Below are 14,354 nucleotides of genomic sequence, written 5' to 3' on the forward strand. Positions count from 1 at the left end.
CTTTTATAAATGTTGCACCTGACAAACTGAACTGTTTGTATTACACTCTACATAGTCGCGTCATTCGAAGCTGGGTGTGCCAGAGAGGGGGCGGGGCTTATTTCTGTGGTTTATCTCCGTGCAAAGTGTTTTCATTTCTGCCATCCACCATGAAAATAATCATTATAAATCATTGTTTTTCCTCAACCCTTAGTTAACAATGTTAATATTGTGGAAACAAAACTACTCGGTTATTATTCATCAATGTCACCTGGGTCAAGATAATGTGTCAAGCAAACAGTCTGACTGTGGCAGACGGTTTCATTTTCCCAAAATCAATTTTGAAGACCTTCATTATGTCAGATTTGCATTGATATTTTGCATGAAGTAATATTCTTGTGTTAAGTCAAATAACCACATGGCATAGGTGCTATTTTCCACAGGAGAGACCAGACACACATAACACAGTGAGTGGGGTTGGGGGTGTGTGTGTGTGTGTGTGTGTGCGTGTGCGTGTGCGTGTGCGTGTGCGTGTGCGTGTGCGTGTGTGTGTGTGTGTGTGCGTGTGTGTGTGTGTGTGTGTGTGGGAAGGCGGGGCCTCAGCAGGTCAATCCGGCCATGACTTGAAATAGAAAAAGATAAACTGTTGCTATCGTGACATTGTTCCCCTCTTTTTAACTTCATCCTTGCATCTTTAAATCTTTAGACTGAATCATTTATTGGCTTCTTTATTTAGCTTTGACTTTAACTCTGTGTGAACAGTCTGCCGCTTTTCCAGTATGTGTGTACAAGGGTGAGTTTGTAAGTGGTTAGGTGGTGGTCCATGATCCTCCGTGTGTGTGTGTGTGTGTGTGTGTGTGTGTGTGTGTGTGTGTGTGTGTGTGTGTGTGTGTGTGTGTGTGTGTATGTATTATGGTGACAGGCTCCCAATGGCAATGTTTGAGAGTGTGTGTGTGTGTTTGTGTCTGTGTGTGTGTCTGTGAGTGTGAGAGTGCCCCCAGTTCTGGGTAATTGGTTTGCTGTGATAGCAGGGTCCTCTGAGTTTATTGCTCAAGCCACTGCAGAGAGTTGCCTCAGGTGGGCCGAGAGGAAGATAGAAGTGAAAAAGAAGAAGAGCGGGAGGGAGCGGACAAATGAGAGATGTAGGAAAGAAGGAAGAGGTAGTGATGGATGAAGAGAAAGAGACAGAAGAGAGACAGAAGAGAGACAGACAGACAGAGGGAGGGAGGCATGGAGGGAGATTAAGGGAGAGATGATTTTATTCAGATTTACCGGCTGGCCCTGGCTGGTGGAATCGGGACATGAGATGACGAGTGTGTGTGTGTGTGTGTGTGTGTGTGTGTGTGTGTGTGTGTTTCTGTAAGAATATCTCTGTCTGAATGTGTTTGTGAGTGTGTGTACCACTGTGTGCTCTCACTTGCCTTGGACTGCATGTCGGTGTGAGTGTGTGTGTGTGTGTGTGTGTGTGTGTGTGTGTGTGTGTGTGTGTGAGAGAGCCTCGGGGTGTATTCCTGCAGCACAGAGGGGCTCCAGCTGGAGGCTCCCCCCTCTGCACTGTCTGGCTCCCCTCTTCCTCCTCCATCTTCATTCCTTTCTTCCTTTCTTTCCTCACCCTCTCTCTATATTCCTCTATCCTTCTTGCACTCTTTGATTATCCCTTTTTTCTTCTCTTTCTCCCTCCATCCACTACAACCCTCCTCCTGCCTTTCCTCTTCCTCTATCCGTTCCTTCTTCCTTCCTGCTTTCTCTTCATCTGTTCACCCTCTTTTCTCTCCTTCCTCTCTCCCCCTCAGTAATTTGTTGAGGTGTGCATGGAGATGGATGACACACACACACACACACGCACACATACACACACACACACACAGCAGCCACCTCCTCTCTCTGGCAGGAGTAGCAGGACGGTGCCTGTTCTGCTCCTTACGTCGCCATGGCGATGCCAGGCTGGCGCCGCGTTATGGCTTTTGGATCCCCCTCTCTCCACAACACACACCCATTCTATCACAATCACCTCCGCCACCCTGAGGTGCTACCCGCCTGTCGGACTATCTGACCAGCCTGAGTCCTGAGCGTCTCTCGGCCCGTCTGTGAGTCTGGAATCTGACCCAAAAGGAAGCGGATCCAGAGATCCAGGGTCCCTTTCTCTCCTCCAGAGATCCTCCTCCAGGACTTTGCAGTGATCTTCCTCTCTGTGGAAGTCTGAAATCATCTCTGACACGCTTACAAACGATGGCAAAGGAATTCAAAGTTGAAGTCAACATTGCAGAGATTATCATCTGAGGCATATCAGGTGGAGTACGTAACGCGGCTCATCACCACTGCAGGCTGGTTCAAGCAGCACGTCGACACCAAAAATAATGCGGCAGAATTTGGAGACATCCCACCAAAACATGTTTTTGTATGTTGTCCATGTAATCGGTCCCAGAATACAGTCTATTTCTATCTATCCATTGATGATCCATCTGTCTATTTGTCTATTTATCAATCCTTTCCTTTACTATTTCCTACATTGTGATTGGCTGTGTATTCCTTCATTTCTATCTGTCGTCTCCTCTCATTCTCCATCCCGTTGTCTGCCACTGTCTTTATCACTTCCTGTCTCTCTTTCTTCCTCCATCCCTCCATCCATCCGGCTCCACGGGCCCATTACTTTCACTCTCTGCCAACCACTCTCTCTCTCTCTCTCTCTCTTTCTCTCTCTCTCTCTCTCTCTCTCTCTCTCCCTCTCTCCCTCTCTCCCTCTCCCTCTCTTCCTCTCCCTCTCTCTCTTTCTTCCTCTCTCTCTCTCTCCTCTACAGAGGTAGTCTGATGCTTTGTGCCTCTCAGCGGGCTCTTCCAGTCCATCCAACGTCTGAAATTCTCTCTCTCTCTCTCTCTCTCTCTCTCTCTCTCTCTCTCTCTCTCTCTCTCTCCCTCCCTATCTCTCTCACACACACATACACATATTCCCATACATCCCAGCCTAAATTATATCATGCTTGCTTCATTCTCCCCGAACCCTCCAAATGTGTCACTGCATGCATCGGCATGCGGAGGAGGGGGGTTCTTCCGGATGCTAATGTGAGTGTACGAGTCATTTGTCATGGATGTATCCCATAGCCGCCCTCTGTCTGAGATCTGCGGGAGCAGGGTGTGCGGGATGAAAGTGGGATTGGAGGCTTCATGGGTATCAACCACATGATCCATCTGCACTGAACTCAAGCCCCATGACTCTGCAGAGAAACCCGCGACACAAACCTAATTCCTCGACTGACAGCAGTTCATGCAGCACACGACTGCTTCTGCCGTGTATATTTGTGTGCTCTGGTGTCATCAAGATCTCACAAAAAAATAAAAGATTATGAATATTCGTATTATTACAAAGAAAAAAGCTGCACAGTATGAACACTGTCACACGGGCTGAGACGAGTGGGAACGAGCCGCTGAGCTAACAAGGCCAACAAACCAGAGCTCTTTTCAACTAAACATGCTGGGAGTCAACCGTACGGCAAGATATATGCAAATCTACACAGGTTTTGCTTGAATAAATTGTGGTAAAAACTTTTTTTATTGACAATAACAAAATCTTTTTTTTGCACAAAGCACACACCGTTCAGGACAGACAGACATCAGAGAGGCGCAGTGCAGCTGTGGTCGTGTTTGTTACGGAAATCACTCTGCATGTTTTGGGACTTTTACATGCTGATGATTTTCAGAACTACGTCGCACCAGCAAGCCTGATGCAAAATCAGTGAAATAAATAAAAGCCCCATTACATTAATCACATTTAGAAACAAACTGCAGAACTGCAGAACTTCTGATTTATTTGCTAAACAAATACAGTCCAGATGAATTGTTGTTTTTAGAACAATAAACATTAGGAGCTTCGCAACACATGACAAATGTTCTGTAGCTATATTTAGGCTATCATTTTTATGGGATGTCAACTTCCTCCATTTACTCCCTCAGTGAGCCTTTAAGACTAATTTTCCTTCCGCTTAGAAAAAATGATGATTCCAGGAGTTCGTCCCACTCTATTGTTCATTATTTTCGTCCTTTTTAAAGTGCAAAATGTAATAAAAATCATTGGCTTCAGATTTGTTAACTTATAAAATTACAGAATGTCATGACCGAGGTCAGGTGGCAATTTTTTGCACAAATATACAATAAAGATGAGAGAGCTTCAGCTTTTTGTACTATTTAAAAAAAAAACAGAATTATGAGGTATTATCTGTCCTTCGTTTATTAATCAAATTAAGCTCCATCTTTCTATTACTGGACTAAATGGTGCTTCAAAAAGAAAGCAACTTTTGAAATTAAAATAGTTTCACCAGCTGGTCGCACACATCTTGGATGCTCAGGATCTCAGAACTATTCTCTATACTCATAATTTAGCAACTAAGATTCTCAGCAGCAGAGCCCAATCTGGCAACCTCGGCAGATTACATCTGAGTCATTATTAATAATGAGCTGCATGGCTCGGGACACGCAGCGTTGCACGTTCATGGATCTGCTCCTCCACAGAAACACAGACATGTACGAGCATCTCGCTCCATGCAATTATTTCATCACCAGCCAATTAAGAACTTGCTTCTGATAGGAAGAGGAGTAAAAACATCTCCTTCTTTTTAGTACAGTGATTCATTCTGCTTTGAATATACTTTGTTTCTCACATTAAAATTGAAAGAAAGGTTCGATTGATTTGATATGAATGGACAACTCACGAGCCAAAGTCAGTGGCGGTTACATGGCAGATTCATTTATTTCTCTACACACCGATGAGTCTATCAAACACAGTTTTAACCAGCAACAATAATAATATCCATTAGCTAAGTAAATAATAACTCCTTTTTAATATTTCCTGACAATCCATCCATTTTCATAGGAAATAAGTCACATTGACTGTAGCTTTACAATATGCAACTAAATAATTATAATGCTTCAGAAAAACAGTAAGTCATTTGATTAAACACAACTTTGAAACAAATGTAATGTGAACCAAAGTCCACCTGTTCTCACCGTCAGGGCCCTTCTGCGCCTGATAGCAATCCTTTCAGGGATGAGACACGCCCGTCTTTCAACTAACTAACACATCCAGATCAGAGAAAAGGATGGGATTGGACGGGTCAGACAAACACAGAACAGATATAAGGGAACGGACAGGTCTGATATTGAGTCTCCCTTCAATCTGACCCAATCCTGACACCCTGAACACCCGCTGAAAGGCTATCCCTATTCCTCACAGATTAAATCAGTTACCAATGAAACCACACAGTTAGTTTCAAAACATCATATATTAGTATTATTATTATTAATAATAATAATAATAATAATAATAATAATAATAATAATAATAATAAATCAAATATAATGTGGCAAACGTTGCAGCGAACAAAATGAACTGTGCAGCTCCTGCTGCACTTCGGCACCATAAACAATGAACCACTCACAAAGTATAACTTTGTCCCCTCAGGCCCAAAGTCCCTTAATAGTCCGGTGACAAATAAATCTGACAAACAAGCTCAGTGACGGGCAGAAGCTTCCCCCATGTCACATTTTATACAAAGAGGACAACTACAAATAATAGTAGCAATAATAAAGGATCCTATTCATAACTCAGGTTTACATTACTGGTCACTGAGTGCTTTTAATACGCAAAGGAAAATAAACACAAACATGTTCCCCATTCATTGGAGCTGTACCCAAAGATAGACAATCACAATCATTGCAAGTTTTATTACGTATGTTTTGTAGCCTGGCAGTTATGTAATGCACGTAAATATTCACAGACACACTTATTAGGACTTATTCTAACTTTTGGGCGTTGGGCATTCCAACTGAAAACAGGTTCCAGTGACATGAAATACAATCCAGGGAGAGTGTGGATCGGGGCGCATAATCCCGTTCGAACCCGACGCTTGTTTTTTATGGCTGGTCCAAATTAAACCCGACAACGTTACTATAGGCAGAGCCAGTGAATTTGTGTTACCCCGTTATGCTGTGAGGACTACTTTCAGCAGTGGATTAATCCACATTTAGTGCTCTCTTGAGGATTTGAGGCAGCAGGGCGGTGCATTTGGGATGGAGTTAAAATAAACTACAGTGTTCATGTTGACAAAGGAACATGTCACCCAGTGCAACAGTGTGGCTCACCGACGTGTCTTTAACAACAACGGAGCTCTACGGTTCAGGGGAAGAAGATGCGTCAGTTTTTGCTAGACAAAGTATACTTGTTAGGAGACAGTCAGCGTTAGTTTGGGTCTGGTAGTGTAACAATATATAGATTATCACCAGCCTTTTCCTTTCAACATTTAGCCTATTTATCAGGCGACGGAAGGCGTGTAAAACCTTAACAGGAGACTATTTGGCTCGAGGGTCTTTGACGGATGCTAGGAATAATTGAATTTTAGGGGGGCAGCCCTAATAGCTTTGAAACTAATAGGGTTAGAGACTTGAATCCAAATCCTAGGGGGCCCTTTTTTCGGGTCAAGATATGAGACTTGCTCTTCAGTTACCGTCTTGTCTTTGAATACTTTTCACTGTTGAATTCGTCATGAAGGTTGAGTCAGTGGGTCAATAAAGAGACGGTTAGGAATAGCATTTGAGGACCGGCGAGGAGGCCAGATGAGGAACATCGTCCATATATACGTTGGTACCAATGGGTTAAATCTCTTTAAATGTTTCTAAAGAGGGTCTCTGAGGAATATAAGACAGGCAGGGAAGACGGACAGCTTGTTCACAGACACACACACAAACAGACGCAGGGATGAGAGAGACAAAGTAGTCTGTTTGTTGACGGGGGATTTGCACAGAGCAACGGGAGAGGCCCTTTTTTCTCCTTTAAATGAAAACGGCAGAAATGTATCGCTCCCCACTGCTCCGCGTGGAATAATTAAGGACAGAGATGCAAAAGACTCCTTAATTAGATTTTTTAATTATTGAGGATTCACTTCTCCTTCTATAGTGGCCCAATTAAGAAAGCTCATCAAAAACTAAAGAGATGAAGAGAGGCCTCCTCCTCTTCACAGCCCCCACCAACCCAATCTCGTCTTCCTCCTCCCTCCACTCTCTCATGCTCTACCTGCGCTCCGTTTGATGGCTTGTCCTCGCTGATGAGCGTAGAAATGGAAAGGACTCTCGTCGACTTTAATTAACTTGCTTGTTTTCGCTGCCCCCAGTGAAAGTAAAGCAGAGTGGAGAGGTGGAAGAGGAAAAGGTACAATGCAGCGGTGGCGCGCCAAGCGCTTCCTTTAATGATAATGAGTCTAATGATGGTGGCGATGGCATGAAGCTAATTTGACCATCTTTCTCTGCGCCGAGCGGATCGTAGTTTACTTTCTTCTCCCCTGACGAGGAGAGACTTCAGAGAAAGAGAAGTTTGAACGATGGAGAGAAAGAACGAGCGACCGACAAAGCCAACTGCTCTGCCGTTGGTGTCGCATGTCTTAGGCCATTAACTACAAATTGTGTTTAGTTTACATGTACTGCAAACCATTTTCTAAGACATTTTATCAGTTTTCTTAGACTGATTCTCTTCCTTCCAGGCAGCCGTTGGTTTCACTTCATTTGCGGATGCTATGAAAATTAACTTGCAGAAACGTAGGTAGCTAATCCATCCAAGTGAACATTTAGTGGCCTTTGTTTCACACGGACATCGTGTGATGATGCGGTTGCAAAGCAGGGGGCCATTTTCAAGACAAGTCTGATTTCCAAGGTGAGAAATGGCTGCTTGAGCCGGGATTTGAATCCTGGAGATGCACAATAAGTAAGCGGATACAGACGCTGTGAAAGTGATGAAGTGATTCTGGCTGCTTCTTGCATTGAAGATGGTGTGGTTTTCCTACCGACTCTGAATCCCCAGCAGAAAAACAAAAGCACGGTCCATTTGTTCATGTTCTTCACATCAAAAGTTCCTGAGAACCAACCTCTTGTGGACGTGTGAATAATAACTGTCCCTCGACTCATCAGTCTTATGTTTTCTGAGCACATTTATGACTGTACATTACGCTCAAGGACCAATTTTATTGACTGTTTTATTCCGTCATTGGCTGCTGACTCCTCAATCCTCTTAACCGGCTGAATGTAATCAACCACTGCTTTAGTGGCTTGAGGCATTTTCAGCAATCAGCTGTGCTAAAAACAAGCCTTACTCAGTCGGTTGCAGGCCACATTTTGGCCTTTTTTATCTTAATCTGTTTCTTGCCGGGGAAGACCCAGGACATGCTCGAGGGATTGTATCCCCCGGCTTGTCTGGGAACGCCTTGGGGTCCCCGAGGATGACCTGGAAAGTGTTGCGGGTGAGAGGGAAGCCTGTGTTGGCTTGCTGGGCGTGCTACCACCGCAACCTGACCCTGGACAAGTGGCTGAAAATGGATGGATGGATCTAGCCGTGATTACGTGATTTTTCTGGCGTGCGTGCCTGAATCCGGCCTCGCTACGGCGAGTAAAAACTAAGCTTAAGGAAGCCAAGAGGGACAAGTTTCGTTGGGTGGAGAGAGGGAGACATACCTGGTGGAGATATGCTCCCTACTGAGTGCACTGTGTTGGTTTGTCTTAGGTTAGGCCCTTTGCCAAACCTTTCATTAAAGCCAAAAATTACTCAGCACGTAAAATGCTCAGTGTGATAGATGCCTCTCACAAACTTTGTCTCAGTTGATTTCCATAGTCTACTGAAATGAACTGAAACCAATAGCCGGAGGAAGGGAAATGAATGCAAAGAGACGTGGCATGCTTTGGGATACTGTCGGAGTAATGTGATGTATGCACGGCTCGCAGTCAATGGGCCGGAACACGCAGCGCCACCGGTGTGCTCCTTTAAAGATGTAAAGAGACAGAGAGACGTACAGTTGGGAGTTCATGCGTTTCTGGGCCTCCTCACCAGAGAACACACTAAATTAACATCTGATTCGCTTTGAGACTCTCAAATATCCCCCTCCTCCCCGTCCACTCCTCTTTCGCCTCTCTTCCATCCTTCCATTCTTCCATCTCCCACCTCCATCCCTCTAGCACTTACACTCCCACAGCACCCAAATAAAGTAGCCTATGAACACTGAACATTAATAAACGGGTACTTAAGGGGGTTGGTGGAGGAAAGAAAAAGAAGAAGAAGAAGAAGAAGAAAAAAAATTGGCCTACTTTAACACTTGTCACTTTCCCACCCTCTCATGCGCCCCCGTTCTTTTTTTTCTCCCCCTACTTTTCTCCCATTTCATCTCTTCTTCTCTCTTAAGCGTCTGCCAGTCTACAGCCTATAGCTGAATAAACAGTTATGGAGGAGGAAGAACAGACGAGAGGACATTTACTGTGTCGTTTCCCTGGAGGGATTTCTCTTTAAATTACCTGTTAAATGGCCTCAAGGGGCAGGACTTCAACGTGTGTGGGTGTGTGTCAGTGCTTGCGTGCGCGCTTGCGTGCGTGCTTGTGTGCGCGCTTGTGTGTTATGGCATGCTACGGGGCATTTCCCTCTATTTCACACATGCCTTCCCTCCCCAAGGCACGTGGCATTGTCGAGGAGAAAAACTGAATTAAAGTGATTCTGTCCGTATGTTCCTCCTCGCCTCAGTCTCTCCGGTCTTGCCTCTTCACGCACACACACACACACACACACACACACACACACACACACACACACACACACACACACACACAGGGCTCCCCACCCTCTTCTACTTTCCGTCTCGCCAGTTCATCAGCGAGCGGTTATGTTCGGTGTTTGACCACAGAGTCATGGGAGTCGGGAACGCTGCGGACACTGCAAAAAGTGTCCACGCTGAAGAGTTGTTTCCTCTCTCTCTCTCTCTCTCTCTCTTTCTCTCTCTCTCTCTCTCTCTCTTTCTCTCACTCTCTCTCCGTCTCTCGCTCTCTTCTCGTGCTGCATTAAACCAAATGAGACGATTCTGCTTCCTCTAAACGCAGTTCCATTTATCGCAGCAATTTTGCATAAACAAATGTGTTCGCCGTGAAGCGAGGCAGATTAACTCAGATTGATCCACTTGCATTAAAATGAGCCTTTCAAGCAAGATAAACATGTTGATGTACTGAAATTAAGTCACATTGTCTCACTGTTTTTCCTTTAAAGAGAATACTGACAAATACACATTTCCATACTCTGGCAATGTTAGGATTATTTCTGGGTGCTATTTTGTGTTGAATTGCTGCAATTTATTCTTTTGTGCTGTATGTGCTATTATATAAATGTTGACTTCAGTCCTACGTTTACCAGAATGCTTATTGATCTAAAGTCATTGCATTTAACTGTTGGTTTTCTATGCGGATGATAAAGCATCATTAGTAGCTTGAAGAAACACAATGTTCAGACAAAACTTAGGTTATAATTTGTACGTTAAGTATCATTCGTTATGTTTGACCAATCCATCCAGTCTGATCAACCTGACCTCACCTGATGGTTTGTAACACAGAACCACCTGAGGAATTGTCCTTTGAAACATTTTGGAAAAGGTCAAGGCACTTTCAATAAGTATTTAGTGGGTGATTGGACGAACCATCAAGCTCTTGCTGAAGCCAGTAAAAAGAAGCAAGAAAAAGCCTTCAGTGGCTTTTTTCTTTCTTTTCTTATTTCGATGAAGAAATATGATCAAGTTCTGATATATGACTGATGCTATCGAAGCATCTACGCTAATCTGTTCAAGAGGTTAGCTATTGTCGTCTCTCCCACACCTAAACCTCGCTGTTTTGCAGACGTAGTCGTGTCCCCCCTTATAGGGACGTCAATGCTGCAAGGGCAGGTCTTTTATTTTACATTTTTAAGTAGTGTTTCAATATAAAAATAATTGGATGTTAAATTTGTCATAATTTGCTCCAATCAGGATTCTTAATTCCTAATGTTCCTAAAATCTTAGTGTGCCGCATTATTCGCCTCATCAATATACTGGAACGCATCAAATGACTAGTGAGTCCAGATACAATGATTGAACCAAAATCTGTTTTAATGCTTATTAATTTCAAAAAGGCTACTGTGCCTTTTGTTTAACTGTCATATTCCATACTGTCAAGGGCTTTTGCTTGCCAGAAATTCAGCACTTAGTTGTTTCTTGATCCTCTGTGCTGCCTAAAGGAAGTTTCCTCCTGGAGATAGATCCAACATGTCTTGAGGCAGCATTGCATATTCTGGTCTATTGAGACTGCTGTCTGTGTTGTGATTGGTCTTTCTGGACGAGTCTGCCATGATGGATTTCTCCCCGTTGATTGCTGAATGTCAGTGCTCTAGTATTCCTAGCGTGGCTCAGAAGAATGTTGACTTGTTCCCATTTCGCCAGTGAATCATTCGTCCCAGCCAGTTTTCTTTTTCATGAAGTGCTTCAAGTGTTTGTTGGATGCATTTTTCCTTTAAATCTCATCAAATGGTCTGTGGTAAAATGGGTATTTTTCCAGGAACTCATTTGCATTTGAAACGAGAGCAAGAATTTGAGTTGTTTTAATAAAATTATTAAGGATTCTCTAATACAACATGAGGTGCATATTTTCTTGTACACTGTTGAAAACAAGGAAGACAAACTCTTGAAGTTGCAATGTGAGCAGGATATTTTTTGCAGCGTGCGGGGACCACAGGACAGGCTCCATCCTTCCCTCGAAGGCAGCTCGGTGCTCCGCATAGTGTGTCCCTTCTGCCACGTTGGCGGCAGGGCTAACCGTTTTTGCCACTTCTCGCCCCCCACCCCACGCCGGATACAGGGTAGGGATCCAACCTCCCACCTCGCTGCCCACCCAATCAACCGCAACACCTCCTCCATTTCCCCCCGAACAAGCCACCAGCGCTGGGTGATCTGGCTAATCGCCACGATTCACACTCTGAAGCTCGGAAGACCGCAAGAGAGGAAAAGAAGACTCCCTCCCTCTTTTTTTCTATTGTCTTTCCGTTCCTCCCCCCCCCCTCCTGTTTCCTCCTCTTCTCCGAGAACTTTGAAATAATTTGCGTCTCGTGGGCTTTTTTACACATTCTAATTTCCAACTAAATGGGACATCTGTTTGAGAAAAGGAAGATTTGCCACGGTTGCCAAGGCAACTATCACTCTGAAAGGAACAGTGTGTGTGTGTGTGTGTGTGTGTGTGTGTGTGTGTGTGTGTGTGTGTGTGTGTGTGTGTATGCGTGTGTGTGTGTATGGGGGGGAGGGTTGCGGGAGGAAGAAGAAGAAGAAGAAGAAGAAGAAGAAGAAGAAGAAGAAGAAGAAGAAGAAGAAGAAGAAGAAGAAGAAGAAGAAGAAGAAGAAGAAGAAGAAGAAGAAGAAGAAGAAGAAGAAGAAGAAGAAGAAGAAGAAGAAGAAGAAGTCCGACAGTTTTTATGGACAGCCAAAGTCTAATGACTTTGGTGGAATATTATCCCTGCAAGACAAACAGCAGCGTGTCTGTTCTCTCTTTCTCTGTCTCTCTTCCAGTCCCTCTTCATGTCATCCTCCCTCTCTCAGTCTCTTTATCATCTCTCATTCCATTTTCCCCGTCTCCCACTGTCTGTCGGTCTCAATCGGCTCTTTTCTCGCTCACGCCCTCGTGTCCTCCCTCCCCTTTTCTCGGTTTCCCTTCCTTCCCCCCCCCCCCTCTCTTTTTTCCTCTCCTTCTCTGTCCCTCACGTTGCAGCATCATCAGAAATATATTGTGAAATCTGCCTCCAATTAGAGGTCTAAACCCCCCTGTCCAAACCCGACGCCCACCCGTGACAGCTTTTATGCCGTCTGAAAACGTCTCATCCGCGGGGCTGAGGCCCACCTCACACTCCCTGGTAATTGGTCATTATTTAGAACAGGAGGGGACAAATGTGCTTCCCCCAGCGCTTCTAAATGCAAGTTAAGCGGCCCTTCATTACACCGGCACTAAGAGTAAGGAATGGTGGCGGTGTAAAAATGTCACACGTCCAGACACGACAAGGCAAGGTAGGGGAATGACTTCTCGCTCCTCCCTACCGCGACATTTCATGGAGGTTTGTTTGATGGCAGAAAGTTGGAAAACAAGTGAAACAGCACCGAGTCTGTTTGTATTACGGAGAAATCTTCCAACACGACGGGAAGGAATTAGGGAGAAAAAAGCAAGGAATAAGGTTGTTTTTTGTGGACAGCAGTAGAGCAGAAATTGTCATTATCACCGTCAATACTGCTTAAAAAAACGATCAGCAGCAGCAGTGGTGCTTGGCATAACAGTCCATTGGTCGCAAACTCTCTCTGACAGGTTTTCACAGTAAAATGCAGCTCCACTCCCTGCTCCCACACAAACCCAAAGCCAGTGCTTGATTGGAATAAAAAAAGAAGGTGGCGGTACTTGACGCTAGAAGCATGCAGAGCAGAACCTGCAGCACAAATATGCACAAGGGAAAAATGTATTACAACACACATTATGTGCCAGTGGCTCTTGTTTCAGAGGATATCTAGGTGCAAATTCAAACATTGGCGACAGACTTGTCTGATTTTCACACAGAGATTATAAGAACTGGTACCCAGCAGCATCTAAGAAATATGTCATAAAGTAATAATGCTGTTTGAAATCAAATCTTGTCAGCTGTAAAGATTGCATCCCCGGGCAGCAAGAAGCTCTGGACTGGAGGCTAATTCGATGATAGTCTCCAACCTCTAACTTCTCAGCATTCTCTAGCCCTGCGATCCAGAAGCCTCCAGGCAGATAGGCTGCATGTTTTTAAATCCGACCTGTTTGGTTGAACACATATGAAATATGGTGCCGTTGCTTTTCTGCTTGGTTAGCATGGTGTGAAAGCTGTCTATCAATGTCTGGCGCAGATGAAACAGCCAAATCAACTTGGTGCGGATGCAATCAGACTTTTGGGGTTTTTGTGTGAAAGCAAAGCCAACAGTATACATTTGTGATACCCAGATGAGGCTGTCTTCTATCCAGATCCTTCTAATTCTACACGGATTGGTTTTATTTTACTAAGTAAAACATTATATAACATTTTCCCTCCACAATCTAAATGTATTCTACCCATATCATGTCGTCTTCTACACATATCTCATCTAATTCTACCCAGATCCCATCTTGTTTAACCTGGATCCCATCATCTTTGACTCAGACTAAGTAGTAAAGGGGACTACACAGTAACTGCAGATCTACTTACAGTAACTACAGATCGACTCTAGAGTAACTACAGATCGATGAAGAAGTTACAAATTACAGTCGGCAGAGCACTAAACGCCACAATATCCTGAGCCAGTGATGGAACATCTGAACCCATAAGTATTGTCTTTGTATTGCCTCCCCTGGCAGGGTAGGTGGGAAGAAGCAGGTGAACCTGTGACATTGCTGTTGGGTGTGGTTGCAGGTGCATACGAGGTGAAACAGGACTGAAACTGTCAACCAGAGAGAAAAACAAAGCTTTTTCAGTTTGGCGTTGAGTTATTCCGTTAAAAAGTAGACATTAGAACAAATTTGACCCCATT

The 14,354-nt window shown here is 44.2% G+C and overlaps 1 protein-coding gene across 1 annotated transcript in view; it reads left to right on the forward strand.

Annotated features, from left to right (window-relative positions):
• mpped1 (metallophosphoesterase domain containing 1) overlaps nucleotides 1-14,354 on the forward strand; it is a 67,853-nt gene that overhangs the window by 25,055 nt on the left and 28,444 nt on the right. The gene's annotated exons all lie outside the window — the stretch shown is intronic.

Source organism: Clinocottus analis, unplaced genomic scaffold (genome assembly GCF_023055335.1).
Source record: "Clinocottus analis isolate CAN_PGR_092001 unplaced genomic scaffold, fCliAna1.0.p SCAF_20, whole genome shotgun sequence".
Lineage (NCBI taxonomy): Eukaryota > Metazoa > Chordata > Actinopteri > Perciformes > Cottidae > Clinocottus > Clinocottus analis.